This window comes from Salvelinus fontinalis, chromosome 3 (genome assembly GCF_029448725.1).
Source record: "Salvelinus fontinalis isolate EN_2023a chromosome 3, ASM2944872v1, whole genome shotgun sequence".
NCBI lineage: Eukaryota > Metazoa > Chordata > Actinopteri > Salmoniformes > Salmonidae > Salvelinus > Salvelinus fontinalis.
In genome coordinates this window covers 3,207,726-3,222,396 of record NC_074667.1, presented here as the reverse complement: position 1 = coordinate 3,222,396, position 14,671 = coordinate 3,207,726, and the positions used below count along the sequence as shown (strand labels likewise).

At 43.6% G+C, this 14,671-nt stretch overlaps 1 protein-coding gene across 1 annotated transcript in view; it reads right to left on the bottom strand.

The window, feature by feature from the left end:
- LOC129836217 (VPS10 domain-containing receptor SorCS3-like) overlaps window positions 1–14,671 on the bottom strand; it is a 251,858-nt gene that overhangs the window by 223,259 nt on the left and 13,928 nt on the right. The gene's annotated exons all lie outside the window — the stretch shown is intronic.

Sequence of the window (14,671 nt, the reverse complement as noted above, 5' to 3'; positions counted from 1 at the left end):
CTGAGCTGGGGTGGGAAGGTGGGGCTGGATCTACCGGACCGTGAAGGAGGACACGCGCTCTTGAGCACCGAGCCTCCCCAACCCTACCAGGTTGAATGGTCCCCGTAGCCCTGCCAGTGCGGCGAGGTGGAATAGCCCGCACTGGGCTATGCAGGCGAACCGGGGACACCACCTGTAAGGCTGGTGCCATGTACGCCAGCCCGAGGAGACGTACTGGAGGCCAGATACGTTGGGCCGGCTTCATGACATCCGGCTCGACGCCCAACCTAGCCCTCCCAGTGCGGCAAGGTGGAATAGCCCGCACTGGGCTAAGCACGCGTACTGGGGACACCGTGCGCTTTACCGCATAACACGGTGTCTGACCAGTACGACGCCCTCTCACTCCATGGTAAGCCCGGGGAGTTGGCTCAGGTAACCAACCCGGCTTCGCCACACTCCCCTTTATCCCCCCCCCCAAGAAATTTTTGGGTGAGCCTCTCGGGCTTCCAGCCTCTCTTACGTGCTGCCTCCTCATACCAGCGCTCCTGGGCTGTGGCTGCCTCCTTCTCCTCCCGAGAGCGGCGATTCTCTCCCACCTTAGCCCAGGGTCCTTCTCCGTTGAATATTTGCTCCCATGTCCATTCCTCTTCTCTCCATTGCTTTTGTTCTTGCCGTCCTTCTCCAATCCGCTTGGTCCTGGTTTGGTGGGTGTTTCTGTAAAGGTTGTCGTAGTCGTTCTCCTCAGACGAGGAGGAGCATGGATCGGACCAAGATGCGGAGTAGTAGGTATTCATGTTTTAATGGCGAACCAACAAACACTACAAATTAACAAAACAACAAACGTGACTAACCTGCAACAGTCCTGTGTGGCCCAAACGCTGACACAGGAACAAACACCCACAAAACACCAGTGAAACCCTGGCTGCCTTAGTATGACTCTCAATCAGAGACAAACGATACACACCTGTCTCTGATTGAGAATCATACCAGGCCGAACACAAAAACCCAACATGGAATTACAAAACATAGACTGCCCACCCAAAACTCACGCCCTGACCAATAAACACATACAAAACAAGAGAAAACAGGTCAGGAACGTGACAACGCCTACGTAGATATTCCATATTTCCAGCTACAATAGTCATTTACAACATTAACAATGTCTAGACTGTATTTCTGATCAATTTGATGTTATTTGAATGGACAAAAAATTGCTTTTCTTTCAAAAACAAGGACATTTCTAAATGACCCCAAACTTTTGAACGGTAGTGAGTGCTGAGTGCACAAAACATTAGGAACACTTGCTCTTTCCATGACATAGATTGACCAGGTGAATCCAGGTGAAAGCTATGATCCTTTATTGATGTCACTTGTTAAATCCACTTAATCAGTGCAGATGAAATGGAGGAGAAGGATTTTTAAGCCTTGAGATATGGATTGTGTATTTATGCCATTCAGATATCCTGGTTTGTCCAGGTGTGCCTAGAAGTGAATGGGAAAGTCAAAAGATGTATGTGTCTATGCACTGGTGTCAACATGGGCCAGTATCCCTGTGGAACGTTTTAAAATGTATGCTTTTCTGAGAGCAAAAGGGGGTGTATCTCGATATTAGGAAGGTGTTCCTAATGTTTTGTACACTCAGAGTGTATATATATATATATATATATATATATATATATATCACCTTGATTAAATACTCAATATATACTGCATATAACCCTGGCTGGAAGGTAGAGTAGACTACATTGGCTGCAGCAGCGTACTCAGCTATGCAACAAATCATGACTTCGATTCAAGAGTTTGAGGACTCAATTAAAATCCAATATCATATTGAAAGACACACGATCAGATAGGACCTTAAAGACATTTCCCACTGCAGATAATTAATATTATCGGAGTCCTGCAAGAGACTCAGCAGAAAAAGAAAGCGTTGTATTCAGAATTCATATGTTTTATATAATCGACTTACTTTCACTGTTAATTAAACAGAGTGCAGGGGAATCCCTGAACACACCAGGACCTTACCTGTGGTCTCACATTTGAAGACGTAATGAGTTTATGTACAGTGAGGTCCAAAAGTATTTGGCCAGTGACATTTTTTGTTTGTTGATTTGACTCTGCACTACAGCAGTTTGGATTTTATGTGAAACAATGTTACACAGACACAAAGGCATTCATACATATATTATTTCCAAGTATGTTACCCATGTTGTCTTACAATAGCGTTAGCCTCGATCACTAGCAGACAACTGTAGCTGTTGGTAGGCGCTACTGTAACTGATAGCTAGCTACACCCCAGTGGGGAAGAGGCACATAGAGGCTTGGTGGCAGACAACAGATGTTGTGAGGCTTTTATTTGTACTGCCCTGAAGTGGTAGCTACAGACAATACCTGCAGACTTCAGTATTTCCTTATTTACTGTATCAAGAGTATCATAGTTGGGACACAGGATAACAATGAAATAAAGCAGACTTCTTGCCGTAGTGTTCCTCCAGCGTATTAAAGCCATTCCATAGGGAGGGTGATAAAATGGATATGGTAGAGACATAAAGAGAGGGAAACAATAACAGCTATGGCAAGAAGAGAGAGAGAGAGAGAGATGTATTTATTTATTTGACATTTTGCAGGATGAAATCTCTTGAGATGCACCATTTAGTTTTCACGAGCCCCCCCCCCCCCCCAAAAAAAAAAAATATATATATACCTACAGGAGAGAGAGAGAGAGAGAGAGAGAGAGAGAGAGAGAGAGAGAGAGAGAGAGAGAGAGAGAGAGAGAGAGAGAGGAGAGAGAGAGAGAGAGAGAGAGAGAGAGAGAGAGAGAGAGAGAGAGAGAGAGAGAGAGAGAGAGAGAGAGAGAGAGGTCATGATCAGATGAGCTCCTGCATTTTTCAGCATTTTCTTTAAAAAATATAGATTTAGAGTTAGTTAAACATGGATTTTTTTTGTCAGGAACACATACAGGATGCTACCCTCTACAACATAACCCTAAATTCAAATCAAAACTCAAGACCTACATCCTGATTTTGGACGGAATTACGGAATCACCTGAAAGATTCACAAATACCAAGGATTATTACACAGCAAATTCTCTGGAAAACAACAGAAACCTGAAAACACCACCCAACCTGGAACTGAGTGAGTAATGTTTAGTCTGAAACTATATTCTATTTCCAAAAGCCAAGAAGAAAAATACATGACATTACTTTATAAGCATCTGAATGAAACATAATTGCCAAGCTTGATACAGCTTCAACTAGCACTGACGTGTGAAGTGAGAGGTGTCAAAGACCATTAGCCCAACAATGGCAGGAGAGTCGAATAGTCTACCCCAAACAAATGGAGAGGCCTTAGAAGCTGCCTCCCGCTGTTCAGAGGTAATTAAAATACTGTACCCTGTGAGTGTGAAGAATGACAAGGCAAGAAAAGAGCACAAAATGAAGCTCCTTATGGAAAATCAAGAGACACTTTTTGCTGACTATTACAAAAATGGGAACATCAGCAACCTTATCTTCCACACAAACCATCCCCTGGCATGGCACAGTGCTATATTAGCACACTACCCCTCTGTTAAGAGAGGGGGGGTTAACGAGGGGTGGAAACTCAGGATTCTTGACAACGAGGACGAGGAGTCAGCTAATATAAATCTTTATAAGTCTGGAACAGTATTGGTACAGGGCAACCCCAAACAGTTTCAGCTGGACTTTCACCTAATCAAAGAATTAGCCCAGCAGGAGAAGCTCTCCCTTGATAAAGATACCCCCACCCCAAGCGGGTCAGACCAGACCTCTTCATCAGGACCCACAGACGAGCAACCCTCAGCAGACAGTCAACCTCCCAGCACAGAGTACTTCCCCCTCATTGAAATGAAGGATAAATTCACCCAGCTGGAGGTAAGGCAGGTGGAGCTGGAACAGCAGGTGATTACACTCCAGTCAGCACAGACCCAGACAACAGTCCAGCACAACAACACCCCCTTAACCAGACCTGGAGAGCTGGAGGTGGAGAGAGACATATCTGCACTCTGGACTGTGGTGAGACAATTTCAACAGGAGAAAGAGCAGAAGCAGGAGCAGAACAGAGCACTAGAGGAGAGGATCAGACTGCTGGAGGAGAGGGAGAGGGGGATGGAGGAGAGGATCAGACTGCTGGAGGAGAGGTGGAGGGGGATGGCATGTGACAGAGAACAACCCACTAGGGAGGTGGCCATCCCCACAGAGACGCCAGCAGAACAGCCCACCTCAGCACCCGACAAAAGTCTCAATACCACAGCAGAACAGTCCACACCAGACCCTGACCATAGAGTCGACATCACAGCAGAACAGACAAAAGAAAAACCCCAAGCCCAGCAGCTCTCACCCCCTCTGAGCACCCCCCCGGTCAGCCACCCTGATAGCCCTCCTGATAACCCCCCCACACCCACTGAGGACAAACACAAGACACAGATTGTCCTCCTTATGGACTCTAATGGTAAATTTATAGAAGAAAAAAAACTTTTTCCCAAACACAGTGTGTCTAAACTCTGGTGTCCAAACACCCAGCGCGCCCTAGACCTTCTGTCTGAGGACAAACTAGGCTCACCTAGCCACATAATAATACACACAGGCACAAACGACCTGAGAGCACAGCAGGAAAGGGTGGCCACAGCACTGAAGGGAGTGATTGAAAAAGCTTCTTCTACGTTCCCCAACGCACAAGTGGTTATCTCCACCCTGCTACCACGAAAAGACTTCCACCCTGCTACAATACAGCGGGTAAACGCAAGCATTTCCCGTGACTGTGCTTCAAAACCAAATGTCTTTCTGGCCCACCACTCCACCCTGGACTTGAACAGCCTCTATGACCAGGTCCACCTCTACAAGGCAGCAGTGCCCACCTTTGCCCGGACTCTAAAGGACATCGCTCTCAAACGCAGCCCCAACAGCAACAGATCAATAGACACCCCACCCAGACCAGCGAGACACCCTCCAAGAACTTCAGGACCCCCCCCTGGACGTACACATAGAGGACCCACGCCAAGAGGACTTACATCCAGACCACAGCACCCCCAGACACATCCACACCCCCACCCCAACCAATCAACACCCCCCCACATCAACCATGCCCACACCCCATTTAGGCCCCCTCAGATCAGACCTATGCCACTCCTGCCCACCCCATGCACCCCACCCCCGCAAAGAGGGCATCAACATGGAAGTCACACATACGCCCAGGTAGTGAGCGGGCAAACAGGCCCAACCCCCACTCTTACACTCGCCCAAGCCAACGGCATGTACCAGATGCTCAGCAGGCTCTGCTCACACTTACTGGCCTGAGGCCAAACCATGACCAACAACATTGGACACTTTATGGAACAAAAAGCCTTCACTATATCATCCTGGAATATCCAAGGCCTGAGGTCATCTGCCTTTGGCCTAAAGAGCAAGAACCCGGACTTCACCAAAGAAATCGGTAATGCAGACATTGTCATCCTGCAAGAAACCTGGTATAGAGGAGACGGACTCACTGGTTGCCCTCTAGGTTACAGAGAGCTGGTAGTCCCATCCACCAAACTACCAGGTGTGAAACAGGGAAGGGACTCAGGGGGAATGCTAATTTGGTATAGAGCAGACCTAACTCACTCCATTAAATTAATCAAAACAGGAACATTTTACATTTGGCTAGAAATTCAAAAGGAAATTATCTTAACAGAGAAAAATGTCCTCCTGTGTGCTACCTATATCCCCCCACTAGAATCCCCATATTTTAATGAAGACAGCTTCTCCATCCTGGAGGGGGAAATCAATCATTTCCAGGCCCAGGGACATGTATTAGTCTGTGGCGACCTAAATGCCAGAACTGGACACGAACCTGACACCCTCAGCACACAGGGGGACAAACACCTGCCTGCAGGTGACAGCATTCCCTCCCCCATATGCCCCCCTAGGCATAACTATGACAACATAACCAACAAAAACGGGTCACAACTCCTGCAGCTCTGTCGCACGCTGGGTATGTACATAGTCAATGGTAGGCTTCGAGGGGACTCCTATGGTAGGTACACCTATAGCTCATCTCTTGGCAGTAGCACTGTAGACTACTTTATCACTGACCTCAACCCAGAGTCTCTCAGAGCGTTCACAGTCAGCCCACTGACACCCCTATCAGATCACAGCAAAATTACAGTCTACTTGAACAGAGCAATACTCAATCATGAGGCATCAAAGCCAAAGGAACTGAGTAACATTAAGAAATGCTATAGATGGAAGGAATGCAGTTTGGAAACCTACCAAAAAACAATTAGGCAACAGCAAATCCAATCCCTTTTAGACAACTTCCTGGGTAAAACGTTCCACTGCAATAGTGAAGGTGTAAACTTGGCAGTAGAAAATCTTAACAGTATATTTGACCTCTCAGCTTCCCTATCAAATCTAAAAATCTCAAATAGAAAACCGAAGAAAATGAACAACAATGACAAATGGTTTGATGAAGAATGCAAAAATCTAAGAAATAAATTGAGAAACCTGTCCAACCAAAAACATAGAGACCCGGAAAACCTGAGTCTACGCCTTCACTATGGTGAATCACTAAAACAATACAGAAATACACTACGGAAAAAGAAGGAACAGCATGTCAGAAATCAGCTCAATGTAATTGAAGAATCCATAGACTCTAACCAATTCTGGGAAAATTGGAAAACACTAAACAAACAACAACACGAAGAATTATCTATCCAAAATGGAGATGTATGGGTAAACCACTTCTCCAATCTTTTTGGCTCTATAACAAAGAATAAAGAGCAAAAACATATACATGATCAAATACAAATACTAGAATCAACTATTAAAAACTACCAGAACCCACTGGATTCTCCAATTACCTTGAATGAGTTACAGGACAAAATAAAAACCCTCCAACCCAAAAAGGCCTGTGGTGTTGATGGTATCCTTAATGAAATGATCAAATATACAGACAACAAATTCCAATTGGCTATACTAAAACTCTTTAACATCGTCCTTAGCTCTGGCATCTTCCCCAATATTTGGAACCAAGGACTGATCACCCCAATCCACAAAAGTGGAGACAAATTTGACCCCAATAACTACCGTGGAATATGCGTCAACAGTAACCTTGGTAAAATACTCTGCATTATCATTAACAGCAGACTCGTACATTTCCTCAATGAACACAATGTACTGAGCAAATGTCAAATTGGCTTTTTACCAAATTACCGTACAACAGACCATGTATTCACCCTACACACCCTAATTGACAACCAAACAAACCAAAACAAAGGCAAAGTCTTCTCATGCTTTGTTGATTTCAAAAAAGCCTTCGACTCAATTTGGCATGAGGGTCTGCTATACAAATTGATGGAAAGTGGTGTTGGGGGTAAAACATACGACATTATAAAATCCATGTACACAAACAACAAGTGTGCGGTTAAAATTGGCAAAAAACACACACATTTCTTCACACAGGGTCGTGGGGTGAGACAGGGATGCAGCTTAAGCCCCACCCTCTTCAACATATATATCAACGAATTGGCGCGGGCACTAGAACAGTCTGCAGCACCCGGTCTCACCCTACTAGAATCCGAAGTCAAATGTCTACTGTTTGCTGATGATCTGGTACTTCTGTCACCAACCAAGGAGGGACTACAGCAGCACCTAGATCTTCTGCACAGATTCTGTCAGACCTGGGCCCTGACAGTAAATCTCAGTAAGACCAAAATAATGGTGTTCCAAAAAAGGTCCAGTCGCCAGGACCACAAATTCCATCTAGACACCGTTGCCCTAGAGCACACAAAAAACTATACATACCTCGGCCTAAACATCAGCACCACAGGTAACTTCCACAAAGCTGTGAACGATCTGAGAGACAAGGCAAGAAGGGCATTCTATGCCATCAAAAGGAACATAAATTTCAACATACCAATTAGGATCTGGCTAAAAATACTTGAATCAGTCATAGAGCCCATTGCCCTTTATGGTTGTGAGGTCTGGGGTCCGCTCACCAACCAAGATTTCACAAAATGGGGCAAACACCAAATTGAGACTCTGCATGCAGAATTCTGCAAAAATATCCTCCGTGTACAACGCAGAACACCAAATAATGCATGCAGAGCAGAATTAGGCCGATACCCACTAATTATCAAAATCCAGAAAAGAGCCGTTAAATTCTACAACCACCTAAAAGGAAGCGATTCCCAAACCTTCCATAACAAAGCCATCACCTACAGAGAGATGAACCTGGAGAAGAGTCCCCTAAGCAAACTGGTCCTAGGGCTCTGTTCACAAACACAAACACACCCCACAAAGCCCCAGGACAACAGCACAATTAGACCCAACCAAATCATGAGAAAACAAAAAGATAATTACTTGACACATTGGAAAGAATTAACAAAAAAACAGAGCAAACTAGAATGCTATTTGGCCCTAAACAGAGAGTACACAGTGGCAGAATACCTGACCACTGTGACTGACCCAAACTTAAGGAAAGCTTTGACTATGTACAGACTCAGTGAGCATAGCCTTGCTATTGAGAAAGGCCGCCGTAGGCAGACATGGCTCTCAAGAGAAGACAGGCTATGTGCACACTGCCCACAAAATGAGGTGGAAACCGAGCTGCACTTCCTAACCTCCTGCCCAATGTATGACCATATTAGAGACACATATTTCCCTCAGATCACACAGATCCACAAAGAATTCGAAAACAAATCCAATTTTGATAAACTCCCATATCTACTGGGTGAAATTCCACAGTGTGCCATCACAGCAGCAAGATTTGTGACCTGTTGCCACAAGAAAAGGGCAACCAGTGAAAAACAAACACCATTGTAAATACAACCCATATTTATGCTTACTTATTTTAACTTGTGTGCTTTAACCATTTGTACATTGTTACAACACTGTATATATTTAATATGACACTCGTAATGTCTTTATTGTTTTGAAACTTCTGTATGTGTAATGTTTACTGTTAATTCGTTTTGTTTGTTTCACTTTTGTGTATTGTCTACCTCATTTGCTTTGGCAATGTTAACACATGTTTCCCATGCCAATAAAGCCCCTTGAATTGAATTGAATTGAATTGAGAGAGAGAGAGAGAACCATAGCCAGGATGTGTTTATGTGCTGTGTTCAGCTCTATGGGCCTCGCTGCAGAAAATTGCTGTGTTGTCAACAAAGCAGCCAGAAGAGCAAAAAGTAGTGAGTAAGCTGAAACACCTGAAATGTGTCGGGGTAAGTATTTATTTAGTTACACGCTTGTTACCATTCATTACTGAACATTACTGTAGGTGTTCAGCTCAACTCTGTCTGAACTCAGGCTTTATAATACAGTAACAGCAAGAGAGAAAAAGAGAAAGAGAGAGAGAAAGAGAGAAAAAGAAAGAAGAGATTAGATTAGATTAGAGAGAGAGGGAGGAAGAGAGAGTCTGTAAGTAACGATTATTACATACTTTAATTAACAGGGAGAGATGTGTGTGTTTATCTGTTTTTCTGTGTGTGTGTTTGATTTGTTGTTGTTGTTTTTTCACCCAACCAGGTAGGCCAGTTGAGAACATGTTCTCATTTACAACTGCGACCTGGCCAAGATAAAGCACAGCAGTTCGACACATACAACAACACAGAGTTACACATGGAATAAACCAACATACAGTCAATAATACAGTAAAAAAAAAGAAAAGTCTATATACAGTGAGCGCAAATGAGGTAAGATAAGGGAAGTAAAGCAATAAATAGGCCATGGTGGCGAAGTAATTACAATATAGCAATTACACACTGGAATGGTAGATTTGCAGTGGAAGAATGTGCAAGTAGGTATAGTGGGGTGCAAAAGGCAAGCTAAATAAATAAATACAGTATGGGGATAAGTTAGTTGGATGGGCTGTTACAGATGGGCTATGTACAGTTGCAAATATCTGTGAGCTGCTCTCACAGCTGGTGCTTAAAGCTAGTGAGGCAGATAAGAGTCTCCAGCTTCAGTGATTTTTGCAGTTCGTTCCAGTCATTGGCAGCAGAGAACTGGAAGGAAAGGCGGCCAAAGGAGGAATTGGCTTTGGGGGTGACCAGTGAGATATACCTGCTGGAGCGCGTGCTACGGTTGGGTGCTGCTATGGTGCTACGGGTGGGTGCTGCTATGGTGCTACGGTTGGGTGCTGCTAAGGTGCTACGGGTGGGTGCTGCTATGGTGGGTGCTGCTATGGTGGGTGCTGCTATGGGTGGGCAGGTGCGGGCAGTGTTTGGTTGAAGAGCATGCATTTAGTTTTACTTACATTTAAGAGCCGTTGGAAACCACGGAAGGTGAAGGTGTAGCAGGCAAAACCCAGAGGACTAACCATTCAGATTTTTTTTTTTTTTTTAGGTCACTGTCTGTTCAATGAGTTTTCATTGGGATACTAGATTTCTAATCAACCTGTTTGCAGTTCCTACCGCTTCCACTGGATGTCACCAGTCGTTGGAAATTGGTTGAGGTTATTCCTTTGTGCAATGAAGAAGTACGGCCATCTGGAATCAGTGTAACGTTACGTGTACTGTTTGAGAGTTGCGCAAGACTAGAAAAGTAGCGTTAGTTTGTTGTCCTCCGTGATTGAAAACAGATAAACCCGTCTTCAATTTGATCGATTATTAATGTTTAAAACTACCTAAAGTTGTATTACAAAAGTAGTTTGAAATGTTTTGGCAAAGTTTAGAGGTAATTTTTGAGATATTTTGTAGTGACGTTGCGCAAATTGGAAGTTGTTTTTTTTCTGGAACAAACACGCCAAATAAATGGACAATTTGGATATATATGGACGGAATTAATCGAACAAAAGGACCATTTGTGATGTTTACGGGACATATTGGAGTGCCAACAAAAGAAGCTTGTCAAAGGTAAGGCATGATTTATATTTTATTTCTGCGTTTTGTGTTGCGCCTGCAGGGTTGAAATATGCTACACTCTCTTTGTTTACTGTTGTGCTATCATCAGATAATAGCATCTTATGCTTTCGCCGAAAAGCCTTTTTGAAATCTGACATGTTGGCTGGATTCACAACGAGTGTAGCTTTAATTTGGTATCTTACATGTATGATTTAATGAAAGTTTGATTTTATATAATTATTTTGAATTTGGCGCTCTACATTTTCCCTGGCTATTGGCCAAGTGGGACGCAAGCGTCCCACATATCCCGGAGAGGTTAACACAGTTTTCAAAGAAGGGCCAGAAGTATACAGAATGGTTTCGTCTGCATAGAGGTGGATCAGAGAATCACCAGCAGCTAGAGCGACATCATTGATCTATACAGAGAAGAGAGTCGGCCCGAGATTTGAACCCTGTGGCACCTCATAGAGACTGCCAGAGGTCCGGACAACAAGCCCTCTGATTTGACACACTGAACTCTATCAGAGAAATAGTTGGTGAACCAGGCGAGGCAATCATTTGAGAAACCAAGGCTGTTGAGTCTGCCAATAAGAATGTGGTGATTGACAGAGTCGAAAGCCTTGGCCAGGTTGATGAATAAGGCTGCACAGTAGTGTCTCTTATCGACGGCGTTTATGATATCGTTTAGGACCTTGAGCGTGGCTGAGGTGCACCCATGACCAGCTCTGAAACCAGATTGCATAGCGGAGAAGGTACGGTGGGATTCGAAATGGTCGGTAATCTGTTTGTTAACCTGTTGGGGATGGGGGCGCTGTTTAGACTATTTATGCTAATTTGGCTAATTTTTTAAACGGCTTCCCACAAAATCCTTGATCGTACAATATGCATATTATTATTATTATTGGATAGAAAACAGTCTATAGTTTCTATAGGAGTTGAAATTTTGTCTCTAAGTGGAACAGAGCCCAATCTACAGCAATTTCCCTGACATGGAGTCAGATTTGAGAAATGTTGGCCACTCTTCTGAAGTCATTTAAAAGGGCACTGTCGTTGCTATGACTATACGGACACTTCTTACGTCTTCCCCTGGATGCCTTTACGTGATGACGATTCCAACGGGGTCGATTGCGCGTTCACAGGCCCTACAAATGAAAAAACCCTGAAGCTAGTCATTCTTTGGGAGCTGCGTCATGAGCCTAGAGGACACCGGCGCGCACCTGTTCCAAGCGTTAGTTTAGCCTGTTATATTTCTCCGGTCATCTTTTCACTCGTTATAGGAGTTAAAAACATCATAAGGTAGTTAATTTAAAGCGTTTTATAGCAATTTATATCCGTTTAGTGCGATTTTGGGACATTTATTTTTGCAACGATGTGAAAAGTTGGGCACGCTTTTCAGTTCATCCCGAACGCAGTTGACATTTCCACATGGCAAGAGGACAGCTTTCCACCAAAAGACGATTTCTCCCAAGAAAGGATCCTTTGCCCAAGATACTGATGGAAGAACAGCTCAAGGTAGGACATTTTTATTATGATAAATCGTGTTTCTGTCGAAACATTTTAGTGGCTTAGGACGCCATGTTTTTTGACGTAGCTTCGCTTGGCGCAAACTGTATTGAAAAGTAAGGATAAATTAAAAAATGTAATAACGCAATTGTATTAAGAATTAAATTGTCTATCAATCCCTGTCCACCCTATATTTTTTAGTCACGTTTATGAGTATTTATGTATAAGAGTAGATCACTGTCTAAGTGGCGCAAGGACGTTTTCTTTACCAGCTTGTCTACATTTCACATTGTCTAACCATGATTTTGGTGGCTAAATATAAACATTTTCGATCAAACTGTATATGCATGTTGTAATGTGATGTTACAGGAGTGTCATCGGAAGAATTCTGAGAAGGTTAGTGAAAAAATTAATATCTTTTGGCGATGTTGACTTTTATCGCTCACTTTGGCTAGAATCAATGCTGGGCTGCTAATTGCTATGTGCTAAGCTAATATAACGATTTATTGTGTTTTCGCTGTAAGACACTTAGAAAATCTGAAATATTGTCTGTATTCACAGGATCTGTGTCTTTCGATTCGTGTATGCTGTGTATTTTTACGAAATGTTTGATGATTAGTAGTTAGGTAAACACGTTGCTCATTGTTATTATTCTAGTCCATTTGTGACGGTGGGTGCAATTGTAAACTATGCCATATACCTGAAATATGCACTTTTTTCTAACAAAACCTATCCCATACCATAAATATGTTATCAGACTGTCATCTAATGAGTTTTTTTTGTTGGTTAGGGGCTATAAATATCTTAGTTTAGCCGAATTGGTGATGGCTACTGGTGTTGGTGGACAAATAAAAGATGGTGGATTATGCTAATGTGTTTTTAGGTAATAGATGTACATCTTTACATATTGTGTCTTCCCTGTAAAACATTTTAAAAATCGGAAATGTTGACTGGATTCACAAGATCTGTGTCTTTCATTAGCTGTATTGGACTTTAATGTGTGAAAGTTAAATATTTTAAAAAAATATTTTTTTTGAATTTCGCGGCACTGGTTTTTCAGTGGGGGGGGGGGGGGTGTGCCGCTAGCGCCACGCTGATCCTAGACAGGTTAACTTGGCTTTCGAAGACCTTAGAAAGGCAGGGTAGGATAGATATAGGTCTGTAGCAGTTTGAGTCTAGAGTGTCTCCCCCTTTGAAGAGGGCAATGACCGTGGCAGCTTTCCAATCTTTGGGAATCTCAGACGATACAAAAGAGAGGTTGATTAGGCTAATAATAGGGGTTGCAGCAATTTTGGCGGATAATTTTAAAAAGAGAGGGTCGAGATTGTCTGGCATGGCTGATTTGTAGGGTTCAGATTTTGCAGCTCATTAAGAACATCAGCTATCTGAATTTGGGTGATGGAGAAATGGGGGAGGCTTGGGCGAGTTGCTGTGGGACGTGCAGAGCTGTTGACCGGGGTAGGGGTAGCCAGGTGGAATGCATGGTCAGCCGTAGAAAAATGCTTATTGAAATTCTCAATTTTTGTGGATTTATCGGTCGTGACAGTGTTTCCTAGCATCAGTGCAGTGGGCAGCTGGGAGGAGGTGCTCTTATTCTCCATGGACTTTACAGTGTCCCAGAACTTTTTTGAGTGTGTGCTACAGGATGCAAATTTCTGCTTGAAAAAGCTAGCCTTATCTTTCCTTTCTGCCTGTGTATATTTGTTCCCAACTTCCCTGAAAAGTTGCCAATCGCGGGGGCTATTCGATGCTAATGCAGAACACCGCAGGATGTTTTTGTGCTGGTCAAGGGCAGTCAGGTCTGGAGAGAACCAAGAGCTATATTTGTTCCTGGTTAAAAAAAAAATTAAAGGGCACGCTTATTTAAGATGGTGAGGAAAGCACTTTTAAAGAATGACCAGGCATCCTCTAATGATGGGATGAGGTCAATATCCTTCCAGAATACCCGGGCCAGGTCGATTAGAAAGGCCTGCTCGCTGAAGTGTTTAGGGAGTGTTTGATATTTATGAGGGGTGGTGGTTTGACCACTGACCCATTACGGATGCAGGCAATGAGGCAGTGATTGCTGAGATCTTGGTTGAAAACATCAGAGGTCTATTTGGAGGGCGAGTTGGTTAGGATGATATCTATGAGGGTGCCCGTGTTTACGGATTTGGAATTGTACCTGGTGGGTTCATTGATAATTTGTGACAGATTGAGGGCATCAAGCTTAGATTGTAGGATGGCCGGGGTGTTAAGCATGTTCCAGTTTAGGTCGCCTAGCAGCACAAGCTCTGAAGATAGATGGGGGGCAATCAGTTCACATATGGTGTCCAGGGCACAGCTGGGGGCAGAGGGTGGCCTATAGCA